This window comes from Mytilus californianus, unplaced genomic scaffold, assembly GCF_021869535.1.
Source record: "Mytilus californianus isolate M0D057914Y unplaced genomic scaffold, xbMytCali1.0.p SCAF_15, whole genome shotgun sequence".
In the NCBI taxonomy this organism is placed as follows: Eukaryota; Metazoa; Mollusca; class Bivalvia; order Mytilida; family Mytilidae; genus Mytilus; species Mytilus californianus.
The window spans coordinates 18,721,881-18,734,846 of record NW_026262637.1 but is presented as its reverse complement, the minus strand read 5'-3'; the positions used below and the strand labels follow the sequence as shown (position 1 = coordinate 18,734,846).

General features: G+C 30.7%; 1 protein-coding gene across 2 annotated transcripts in view; it reads right to left on the bottom strand.

Annotated features, from left to right (window-relative positions):
• The window catches only part of LOC127725583 (uncharacterized), a 145,406-nt gene that overhangs the window by 68,751 nt on the left and 63,689 nt on the right, over positions 1–12,966 (bottom strand). Inside the window, exon 2 of one of the 2 annotated variants that reach the window (XM_052232655.1) lies at positions 2,788–2,837. The gene's annotated coding sequence lies outside the window, so the exon portion shown is untranslated. Of the gene's footprint in view, positions 1–2,787; positions 3,129–12,966 lie in introns of those variants that run through there. The other variant, XM_052232654.1, reaches the window with a different exon arrangement.

Below are 12,966 nucleotides of genomic sequence, written 5' to 3'. Positions count from 1 at the left end.
GGGAGAACATACAGGTCAGAGACACACACAAATAATAGCTATCAAAAGGTACCAGGCCTAGAATTTAATACGCCAGACGCGCGTTTCGTGTACAAAAGACCCATCAGTGACGCTCAGATAAAAAAAGTTCGAAAGCCAAAACAAGTACAAAGTTGAAGAGCTTTGAATAACACATGTAATTTTGGAATAACCAAAAGTAGTTGACAAGACTTTTTTTTTATACAGGTTTTGTCAAACTAGGCCATATTTTAAGTAAAACATACAATAAAAACCGGCACAGTCCAGCTAGCTACCAATAGGTTGACCACTTTCTGAACCTTTAAATGCTAAAAAATTTGAATCTGTTTTTTTAAATTTAAAACTACGGACATGATAAAATTGTTCTATAGATATAAGAAGATGTGGTATGAGTGCCAATGAGACAACTATCCATCCAAGTCACAATTTATAAAAGTAAACCATTATAAGTCAAAGTACGGTCTTCAACACGGAGCCTTGGCTCACACCGAACAGCAAGCTATAAAGGGTCATAATTATGACTAGTGTGAAACCATTCAAACCGGAAAACCAACGGTCTAATCTATATCAAAAACGACAAACGAGAAACACTTATGAACCACACCAACAAACGACAACCACTGAACAACAGGTTCCTGACGTAGGACAGGTGCAAACAAATGCAGCTGGTTTAAACGTTTTAACAGGCACCAACCTTCACCCTAACCTGAAATAATAGTGTAACGTCTGAACATAGAAAGATATACTATAAAATATCAATTGAAATGGCTTAACGCAATAAAAAGACATATTAACAAAATAAACAAGTAAACATACACTGAATGAATAAATTTGATCTATGACACAATAAAAATACAAAATTAATAAAAAAGGGGGTGAGATGTAAAACAATATCAGAAGGACAACTATAACCTTGAAAAAAAATGCCGTTAAATAAAATAACGTATACAAGTAAATAAAAATAATTTTGTTGTAAAAAGTACGTGGAGTACGGAAATATTTTTATACATGAATAGAACTAGATATTGTCTACCGATTAATCATCATTGATAATATCATGTCGCGATTATTAGGTTTAATCTATTACATTTCTAATGTTCTTGGCTATGAAACTTATTATACTATTGATGTGTTGTTGGAACCACGTGATGGGGATACATGTATAGCAGGAAATGCTTATTCCATTTACATTTTATATTCACTTCGTTTTGAGTTTATTCTATTCTGAGCATTTTCATTCCTATCTTTTTTCATACCTGCACTAATAAAAAAGACAATAACACTTTATAAATTGCGTGTGTTATACATGAACATCAATATACTTTCTTCATCATGTTATTGGCTCTTAAAAGTGGTTTTATCATCCAAACAATATTTCAGAACTGTGATTTGGCAAAACCTAACGGCAATGTATGGTCCTCAATGCTTTTTAACTTCGTTCTTTATTTGGTCTTTACATTTGTTGATTCGAGCGCCACTGATGAGTCTTGTCGACAAAACGCGTGTCTGGCGTAGAAAAGTATAAGCCTGGTATCTTTGATGATTTTTTAAAAATAATTCAATTGAATCCAAAATGTTAACTCTTCTTTTGAATTCAATGCATTCTATGAATTCCGTGTGTATTTATTACTTTCACAGTTTTCATGTTTTTGAAGTCATACTTACTGCGTGACTCGTCTTTGTGCACGAGCTCTTTTATTCGACATAATTGAATTCAAATTGAATGTTTAAACAAATGATTCATACAAATTGCGAACTGACTGAGTTTTCGAGAAAAAAAATGAGTTTAATAAATATATTGGTAATGCATTTGGATCTTTGACGTCTGAGAACTTTTTTTATGACAATTTACCAAAGACGTAATAATATTCCGCGGCTGGAAAAAAGGGGGGTTATATATTATATAGCGAAGGAGACAGCAGCATGGCCAAAAGCAAAAAGTAAAACAAACCAACCACCGAACAGAACGCTATATTGGTCTTTAATGAGCAAATTCTATACAATAAAAATATGTGGTGAGTTATTATTCTTCCCTTCTTATACATTCTTTTCTTTTCTTTTCTTATTGTTCATTTATTTCTTATATTGTATTTAATACAATCGACAAAGTATATATCAATCTTTCTTCTTGCATCGATATATAAAAAATAAAAATTAAATAGGAGAGTAGAGGCAATGGAATAAATAAGCATTGTTACATTAAGTGTAACCAATATATCATCAAACAATAAGTCTTATTGTAATTCTAGAAGACATTCAACCTTGAAGACATGGGTATCAATCACTACACTAAATCCAATCAAGAAAAAAAGTAAATTACACAGGAGTATTGTTACAAAAAACATCAACATAATTGCATATAGGTTACATTCATAGTATTAATACGATCAGCCATTTAATCCCAGTAAATCATTTATTTGAAAAGGAGTTTTGCTTACCGTCGTTTATTTCACAGTTCTTATATTGGAATGTTTCGGTTCTTTCTAATTTACGGACGATGTATACATATTGATTCTTTTAGTCTTTACAATTATTTAAAAAAAAAAAAAAATAGATACTATAACTAAATTCCTGACGAAAAAACAAGTAATTTCATAATTTTGTTAACATGGTTAATGAAATGCTGAAAAATGTACTGAACTGTTTTTTGTTCAATTTTGAAAACAATAGAACAGATCTGGAATCATGGTGTAAACTCTTATAACAACAAAATTATCGTATCTTTTAATGTATTTGAATTTGAATAACATATTATAGAAAAATACTTACCACAGTTAGTAGCATATGCTGACATTGAATAATCCAATAGTTCATTATACCTAAAATGCATTTGACAGAGTGTTATCCTCATTTTATGTTACTGTACTAGGAAACACAATCCATTAAATCAAATGTATGTCAAAATAATGCACCCGTAATCAGTTAAAGAAACAAAATGAACCTTTTGTTTAGAATCTGAAAATAACTTTTCTATGTATTGCGCATTCACATATTTCCGTAAGTTACTTGTTCTTTGTTCAAATATTTACTAACCGCACAAAGCTGTATCTGCAAAACTTAACCATTAAGAAATGCTCGTTTTTCTTATACTGGGTGTTGAGATTTTACACACAGTTAACATAATTGACAGCAATCAGAACTATAAAAAATGTAAACAACGTCATCACTACTATCCTATAAATACTTTGCGTATCAAATGATATGACAAGTTTGATTTATACTCATATCTAGAAGAACTAATAGGCAGTAGGCTTATTCATTTTGTAATGTATAAAAAAAAAGTTTTTTATTGAAATGATTAACGTCATTTTATCATGACCGTACAATGTTCTTTTGATATTTGATTTAGAGTTTTAAATGATTTTTCCCCAGTAAGAATTGTATATACCAATGTCGAATTCTTTTTTGTGAATGTGTTACATCGTTTTACCAAAGTTCAATCGTGGTTAATAACGTTATCGAACAATCACCTCTTAATGTGACGTAATAAAATAAGAACTGTGATAATCGTCTATAGACTATAACTAGTAAACTATACTTCTATTGATTCTAGCAGATTTTATTCTAACAGAAATATGCCAATCTGTTTATTATATTAACAAGCCCCGGTAAACATCAATTATCAATTCATGTATGTTAAACATCTGACCGCGACGTTTTTTAGAATTAACGTCGTGTCGAATGCAGTTTTGAAGTTTTTCATTATGCAAAGAATTTCAGAAAACCTCTTCAAACTGCATCTGTGATGTCAAATCTGTTATAATGGGGGTAAAACCATTATTTGTAGGATCCTAGAAGAAAAGGTGCAAGAAACTAAAATGATATTCAAACTCATCAGTCGAAAACGAACTGATAATACATGTACCATGGCAAAAAACGAAAAACGACCAAAATACAAACAACAGTCTACAAAACACAATATAGAAAAATAAAGACTGAGCAACACGAATTCGGGGAATGGACAGGATTGTGGTAACGACAATAAGATCTATCAGTTGTCTTCGGTAAAATAGATATTCCATAACGGTTAACCAACGCGTGCTGGCGTCCGTAAAATTATAGAAGGGATGACTTCGAATTTTCCACTAGGAACTATTGCTATAATACTTCCTTGTGAGCAGCAACACTCCATTAAGGCTATATAGAATATATGTCATAAGTAGTATTCAAGTTGTACAAATTGGTAACTATTCTTTAGTTTGTTTTGAGAACTTTTGTTGTCATATTCTAATTCTAATAAGGGCTTGTACATATATGAGCCTAGCACGGCCTCTGTATGTGCTATTCTTTTCCTTTGTTGTATAATACATGCATAAACATAAAATGTATTCAGAATTTTAGAATAAAATAAAAAAAAAAAAGTTATCTAAACAACATATTGATGATACAAAAATATCAGAAAATGTGTATTTATTTCAACATTAAATAATGGTTTGCGTACTGACAACAAAAGTTGTTACTGTTTGTTTGAGTAAAAACGTTGTGAAAGGGTTTATTTAGGATTATAAAAAAAAAGCCATTAAAGCAAAATTCACTGAAACGAAAAACATAAGGATATAACAATACAAAAATAGGACAATCACTGGCGAGCTCACTTAATTTGGACATGCATGTACTTGAACATGTGCTAGGGTTTGAATGATAACTTTTATCTTAGATCCGTGTAGGAATCTGATGTTCAGTGGTTGTCGTTTGTTGATGTGGTTCATAAGTGTTTCTCGTTTCTCGTTTTTTATATAGATTAGACCGTTGGTTTTCCCGTTTGAATGGTTTTACACTAGTAATTTTTGGGGCCCTTTATAGCTTGCTGTTCGGTGTGAACCAAGGCTCCGTGATGAAGACCGTACTTTGACCTATAATGGTTTACTTTTATAAATTTTGACTTGGATGGAGAGTTGTCTCATTGGCACTCATACCACATCTTCTTATATCTAACAACTTTTAAATAAGGATTTTTAAATAAACAAAGGTTCCAATTCCTTTTGGCAAAGTTGACCTAATGTGGATTTTGATATTCTCTTAGAACCATTTTGGTCAAACTGCTCCTCAAGGTATTCAAGTATTTATATATATTGACAACACAATTATTGGGTTTTAGTGTTTTGATAAAGGTTAATCCAGAAGGGGGCACGGTAGTATTTCCTGGCCCATAAGGGATAATGGTAGCCTTTTTAGAATTTTCACCACTTTCTAACACTGCCAAAAATTCTACTTAAACATTTAACTGAAGTACTTTCATTATACTATTCAGAAATGAATTTGAATATGTAACATGACCGTTTTGATATCTTTAAAAACCTAAGGCCACTAGTGCTTTTAGGTCTTTTATCATGCAGTGAATACAAAATTTAAAAAAATTCTCAAAAATTCTTTTTCACCTGTATGTAAAATTATTTCATATTTTTCTACACCTGATTCATCCTTCATTTTGGGAAAGTATGTTCAGTTGATACTGTATTTTTTGTCCAATCACACTGTTCACATACATCGACTTAAGTAGGGTACACAAAAGAGCAACCTAAATTCTGGAATGCAAATACTACCGTGCTACCTTAACCAAGACATTACAAACTTGAAATCAGTCATGACACCTATTATGTATAGACTTCTTACTAGGAAACATATTACAATAAAGAATACAAGTCTGCACTTATTTCTTACAAAAAAAAATTAAAAAGTATACCCCTACCCCAGCTGGCAGATTTTCACTTTTTTTTTTCATCTGAACATTTTTACTTAAGGGGTGAACAAAACCCAAATACATGTTGTTTCAAATCAGCACAGAAGTAACCATGGTGATTCAGGAGGAATTATTGGACTGCCAACTCTATCTATAGTTAATCTGACTGATAAAAAAAAAACAGTTTAAGCACCAAATCATGAAAAATGATAGTAAAGTCTATTCCACATTTTACAGCATGCCTTACATTTCTTTAAGCATTTCCAGATTATGAAGGCATTATAACAAGACTCTAAAGATGGCAGTTAACTATTATTCAAAGATCTTTTTGACAATACATGTACTAGAATATATCTCTAAGTTGACTGTTTGTCTATTTCTCATGTATGCATTAAGTTAAATTATGTCCCCTTACATAATCAACTTAGCTTTATTGTGCATTTCAGGGTCGGAAAATCAAATAAATTAATAACATTTGCATGAAAAATGAATAAACTATTTAATCTTGCTGATATACAATCATAATCACATTCTTCGTCCAAAAAAAATTTCTTGTCAATGTAAGAAAACCCCTATTGCTATCTCTATTTCAACTAAATATGAGGGCTAAATGAATAAGTAAGGACCCCCTAACCACTTGCTGGTTCAAAAAATGCTCATACTGGTGTCATGTTACCACAGAACTACAAATCAAACCTGAAGAAAACTAGTATAGCTGTACTTGTGTGGAAAAAAATAAGAAATTATGCACTTTATTCATTTCGGTGAAAATAATAGGACTACAGGCAACAAAAATATGTCGCGTCTCAAATTCCAGTTGTTGCACATGTGTCAGACACTGCGAAAAGTTAAAGCGAACATTTATAATTAAAAATGTATTGCAAGTTACATAAAAATAATGAAGTTCTACATTCTAGGTAAATGTTTCCATCATTACCCACAGATCAGGCAAAATTTGCTGAATCAGCAATTTTCACTCCCAGGGGTGGAATTTAAGGTCTGTTTTTATTGTAGTTGCCCTTAATCAACTTTTTATTGATAAATTTACAAATTGAATAGGTAAAAAAAAATACCTTTATTGATTTAGTGTAAACATATTTATCCTAGTTAAGGGGGCACGGTAGTATTTCCTGGCCCATAAGGGATAATGGTAGCCTTTTTAGAATTTTCACCACTTTCTAACAAATTTCTTTCCAAAAATTCGACATACACAGTTAACTGAAGTACTTTTATTATTCTATTCAGAGATGAATTTGAATATGTATCATGACCGTTTACTTTTTTTGATATCTTTTAAAACCTAAGGCCACTAGTGCTTTTAGGTCTTTTATCATGCAGTGAATACAAAATTTAAAAAAATTCTCAAAAATTCATTTTCACCTGTATGTAAAATTATTTCATATTTTTCTACACCTGATTCATCCTTCAGTTTGGGAAAGTATGTTCAGTTGATACTGTATTTTTTGTCCAATCACACTGTTCACATACATTGACTTAAGTAGGGTACACAAAAGAGCTACCTCAATTCTGGAATGCAAATACTACCGTGCTACCAGAAAAGCGCAACAGACGCACCAACTTGAAAAAAGTTTTATGTTTATATTTTCATATTTTAAACATAACCCCTCGTAAGATTTTTGATAAACACAAATTTATCAATGATCTGTATTTCTATATTTGCTTAACAACATTATTTTTTAGTCTGTTTGCATATGCTACACTTTTTGATGTATTGCACTCATATGAAAGCCATCAATATAATGACATTTATCGTTAATCGTTGATCTGGAAATAAACAAATTATGAATTGCATGTAACAAGTCGTCACGTTTTCGCAACTCTTAATATAAGTTATGAGTTGCAGAATGAAAAAAACCACATAGATATTGGAAAGATCAATTAGTGACAATTTTGATGCGTAATTTCAGAAATAAGGCAATGCACATGGGAGTTTTAGATAACACATGATTAAAAATGAAAAATTATCAAAATTTGCCATAAAAAAAAAATTCGAATAGTTTCATGGTGATCATATTAGGATGATAGTTATGTTATTAATTTCAAATATATCAAATGTTATTATTTTTCCATTGTTAGCTCACGCTAATAAACTATTTATCATATCACCAAAAGTACACGAAGAGAAATATGTTGTACCTAAACACTCTTTGGAGAGATATCCGATGTCACTGTTTACTTTTGCTGTCTATGGTGATGGTTTTCCCTTGAAATGTTAAATGTCGTCGTTATCTTGATGTTCGGAAGTTGTTAATCGCGAAGTTTCAGTTAATCTCTCTTATAAGCTTAACGTATTTTACATTTCAATTTTTGAATAAACACACAGTATCTCACGAAATAGAGTGGCTGTTCAAGCATTGTTATGCCAATAAAGTATTCACCATTTTTTGCAATTATAGAAATAAAATTTCAAATGATGGAAAACAATTCGCAATATATGGAATAATAAAATAATGGTCGGGATTTAAAATTATTGCTAGAGTCTCAAATGCAATTGCTGATATATAGTCTTACAGAATACTTTGACTAAATACTTAAAATCTAATTGTATTAAAATTAACAAAACTAAATTGAATTGTTAAAGGACGCCATTGGTATAGACCTTGCTCCCCATGTGACCCCGATTATGTCGTCTTGTGTTCTTTTTCGTTCACAGTATTGCAGTTAAGCCCTTTGTAATTTTACAATGTAAAATAGAGTCATACAATATTAGATAACTTGTAATGATTTGAAAGCAGTATATTAGTTTCGTAGCCTCCATTTGTTTCAAATTTTGTTTCTGAGTCTTGCCATAAAATCGATATAAATTAGTGCGTTCTCATTTCGCCATAACTCCGCGTTCCCGTTAAAAAGGGTAACAAGGCGAGATGGAAACTGTACTAAGACCAAATGTGAATCAATCTGAAATTATTAAATAGACAAAAGTTCGTAAATTAAGCGATTCTGGAAAAGTCACAGAAAAATATGAATCTGAATTCCGTTAAGAAGGATTGTAATTCTCATTGAAATATCACATATTATTATGAATTTTGACTTCCAAGAAATAGCAGTAACATGATATATTAGTTTATATAGAATAATGGTTTTTGTTTTTGATACTGACTTTATCAGCAAGAGTAGCAAGCGAGCCCGTTAGGGTGATCTGATATTCGAGCTGATGAAGTCATTATCAAAAAATAAAATGCCCTTATCTATTCATCAATTGCCAAAACGGATTTAAAACAATATGTTTTTTTGTTGTTGGGAATACCAAATAAAATGAGATAGTAAAAAAAAAACTATTGTTACGCGTACAAAACGTTGGGATACACGTAGTTCTTCGGTTGTATCAATGAAGTCGCGTGCATTTCATTTTAAAACTGACGCAGATTGATATGATCGCGTGACTTTGCTCCACTGATATATGACGTCATTGCCTAATATTATCGGGTACTAGGTCTTGTCCATGATCTTCCAAAATATTAGACAGTGAGGTCAAAGGGAAAAGGTACAAATTGCCAAGAAAAATATGTACAAATATACAACGAAAACAACATTTGAAATAATGTAAATTTAATAGATTTGATTCAAAAATGAAGACATGATCTTTATTTTGGTATTTTATTAATCTATACAAAATATTGCAAAAAACAACAAATTAATGGGGAGAAGAATAATATACAGAATGGGGATACAGCATTCATAGTTAAAAGTGTTATCGCTTTCGGGCATTTTGTTGTCACCTTCTTATACGTGTGGGTCCGGTGGGTCATTTTGTGCTGAGTTGTTGTCTGTTTATTTCGTTTGAATTCTACATTTTCTGTACATTTCTCGCATATGTCTTATATATCCGTAAATTCGAGTTACTCGTGGTTCGACTACAGGTTGTTTTTATGTTGTTTGTTTTCATGTGTGTTTATTGTTGGGTCTTACATGATCTTGCCTTATATTACAGTTATGTTATTTTTATTTTCTATATGTATGTAAAAGTGAAGATAAAAAATCAGCTACTACATTCATATGATTTTAAGTTTAAAGCAACTATATGCAAAGGATTTTTTTGTTTATACTCAGTTTTGATTTAGAAGAAAGACCCATATGGTTAGAAAATACAAATAATAACACCATTACAAACACAGTTCTATTTTAATGTTCTTGTCATGGTTAGAAAATGGAGTAAATAACACCGTTACAAATTCAATCCCAACTTAATAATCTTGTACGTGTCTATAGATAAACCAAATCTATTTTATTTTTAGAAATTTACCTGTGATAATATAAACGTCACAAAAAATGCGTCACTTTTTGTGACGTTGATCAATTCATGTGACGCGCAGTTTATATTTCGTTTGTAGTGTCCTGGTGTGCTGTCGTAAATTCACAGGATTGTCCATTGTTATTCTGCAGTTTACATGTTGTAATGTATTATTATATTATTTATTTATGTATTTCTCTGTGCTGAGTGTTCTTGCGTTTGTTTGTACTGTATTCGTGCCACGTAGTGTTGTCATTTTAGCGGTATTCTTTATATTGCCATATAAGCGGAAAGTTTGGTTAGCCATAAAACCAGGTTCAACCCACCATTTTTTTCTGGAATATGGCAGTTGTTATCTACAGTCCGTTTCTATGTATGTTGGCGTTTGCTTTTGTTGTAGTTCAGTGTTTTTGTTGTTCCGTTGTTTTCCTCTTATAGTTGATGTGTTTCCCTCGGTTTTAGTTTGTTACCCGGATTTGTGTTTGCTTAATCGAATTATGACTATTGAACAGCGGGATACTACTGTTGCCTTTATTTTAAATACATGTTACTGTATAAGCCTGTCCCAAGTCAGGAGTCTGTTATTTAGTTGTTGTTTTGTTACTGTCTGACATATTTGCTTATTGTTTATTGTCGAAGCATACTTCAGGTCGTTGGTTTTCACTCACTTTGTCATACAGGTACTTTTATAGTATAACGGTATGGGTTTTGCTCATTGTTAAGATTATACAATGACCAATAGCAGCTGTTGTTAATATCCTTGTACTTTGCTTTCTGGTGAATAGTTGTCCCTTTGGCAATAATATACCACATCTCCTTAGTTTCATAATGCAATGAGTGTGCATATTTTGTTTAGTCAGACTACTTTCATTCTTTCTGTTACATTATTAAATGTTTAAGAAGGAAAAGAAAAATCATTTACCGGAAATTAATCTAAATATGAACGAAACAGGTAGATAATGCAGGAATAAAAATTCAAGAAAAACAAATAAAGATTTTTATAATGTCTCTTAGACAAAAATATGAAAAAAGAAAGCCATTATAGTTCAAAAATAAAAAAAAAACAACATTTGTTTAAAAACATTATGTTTGACAATTAAAAATTGGTTTTGTGAGTTCATAGATATAGATATCTTACTGACAAATATACACTGTATCACAACCCTCACAAATCCGGTTTATTAGCTTAAAACATATTTTCATTTGATATTTTTATTTAACGGCGGAAGTGCATTCTTTCCGTAGTATAGCATATTTCTTCAAGTCATATTTTAATGATCTTCTTAAAAATAAGTCAATTATGAAAGTATATGCACTGACGTTGTTACTCAATTTGATGAACTGATTTTATTTTTCTTATTTGTCTTAACCTTTAGTAAATTAACTTAATATGTTTGTACTGCATTTACCGCAAAAATAACCGTATTAACTTTTTTTTTTTAAAGTTTTTTACAAAAGTTCTTATTTTCACCTAAGCTGAATATTCATAATCTGATGGGAATAATTTTCCTTTTCTAAATTGACAGCTAAGGCGATATGGGAACTTCGTCATATCAAACATTCGGCATAGAACTCACAAAAAGAGAAAAGATGACAATGTTTTGTAAAATTTAAATACCGAAGTATTTGTTACCATTTTACATGCAGATGTAATGATCGGTTCAATATTTTTGGTGAAATCTGTTACACAAATGTTAGTATTTAAATTATTAAAATTTACGCCAGATTTGTCAGCCAAAACATATATTAATTTGTTGATGTATTTACATAAGCATTGTTAACAGTATCAGACAGTTATATAACATTACATTAAGGTTAAAGTGTTCATTTTATGTAAGAGAAGTCGAGGGAATGGGGTTTTACTAATGAGTGAAATCAATGTCATATTTTCAATGCATTTGAGATATGAATGTTACTTCTTATTACAATTACATACTCAAATAAAGTTTTACGTATTCTTATTATGAACTAAAACCTATCAAATACCGCTAAACACAATAATAAGTTGATTTGTAATTTTTGAGAAAATTATTGAAAAGATTAAATACAAAATACAAAACGACTTTTGAAAAATATAAAAAAAAAAAAAATTCTACATAGGATTCATTTAAAATTATACGACATAGTTAGTGATATTTAAAAAAAATTTGAGCAGCCAGTTTCCCCTTTCATGAATCATTTGTTGTTTTTTTTCTATTACGTAACTCTGCACTAGTTTGAATTGAGAAACAATCGTAAAACAGTAGCATCAAGTACACAATTAATATAGTTTGTGAAGCATCCCATCAGTCAAAACTAACCGGCCTTTCTTCTCCTTCAAACCTGTAGTGATATTAATCGTTGTATTCTCAGCAAGACAAATGTATTACATATTGATTTATTCAAGCCCAATTTCAAAAACACAATTGCAGACTCTTGTTTATTGTGTAAAATGAATGAATGTACCATATGAGCGAAATACTTTTCATTTCTAAATGAAAAACATCAAATTAATACATGAACCGTTGTCATAGCTTCGTTTGACCTTCAAGAAAATATTGGAAACAACGAATTAGTGGTCTTTGGGTTATAACTGACACAATGAATACTACATGAGAATACAGTATAATAGATCTTGTACTTGGCATTTATATTTTGGCAAGTACTGTTAAAGAAGATATTCTTTTTGCGTAGAAACTTGAAAATTAATCAACCGGAGTAGAGAATTTGTATTAATTTTCTCATTTGTTTTTTTAATTCCGTTTCAAAAGAAATGTTTTAATTTTCTAAATGAAATAAACTGAGATTGGAGTTGTGTTGTCTTAGGGGATTTAAATGCACTTGTTTAGCTTAACGGATACAACAATGCCCTTGGCCATGGTATAGTTATGTCTATACATCTGCAAATGTATCAGCGTCTTAGAAGTCTTTTTTAACAATCTATTTAGACCGTAGTTGTATCCAAAAAGAATAACTTGGACTTAACTATCTATTAATTCGAGGTATCAAAATATTGTTCGAATAAACGCAAAAGTAT